A 249-nucleotide genomic window follows, 5' to 3' on the forward strand; every position below is an offset into this window, starting at 1 on the left:
GAAATTTAATAAAGACGAAGTCATTGGAAAAAGATACGATTCTATAGATTACACAAAGGAATCTTATTTACTTATGTAATCATCTTCTCATCTTGTGTGGTCGTACATACAGCACAAATTACGACTTTGTAGTTGTCGAAGTATAATTTTATTATGCTGATGTTGCACTAGTAATACATACCAGTTAACACAGGATTAATGTTTGCTCCTAGTTAGCAATTAATCCAGTCTTTAATACCTAAATAATTA

The sequence above is a fragment of the Ostrinia nubilalis genome, chromosome 5, assembly GCF_963855985.1.
Source record: "Ostrinia nubilalis chromosome 5, ilOstNubi1.1, whole genome shotgun sequence".
In the NCBI taxonomy this organism is placed as follows: Eukaryota; Metazoa; Arthropoda; class Insecta; order Lepidoptera; family Crambidae; genus Ostrinia; species Ostrinia nubilalis.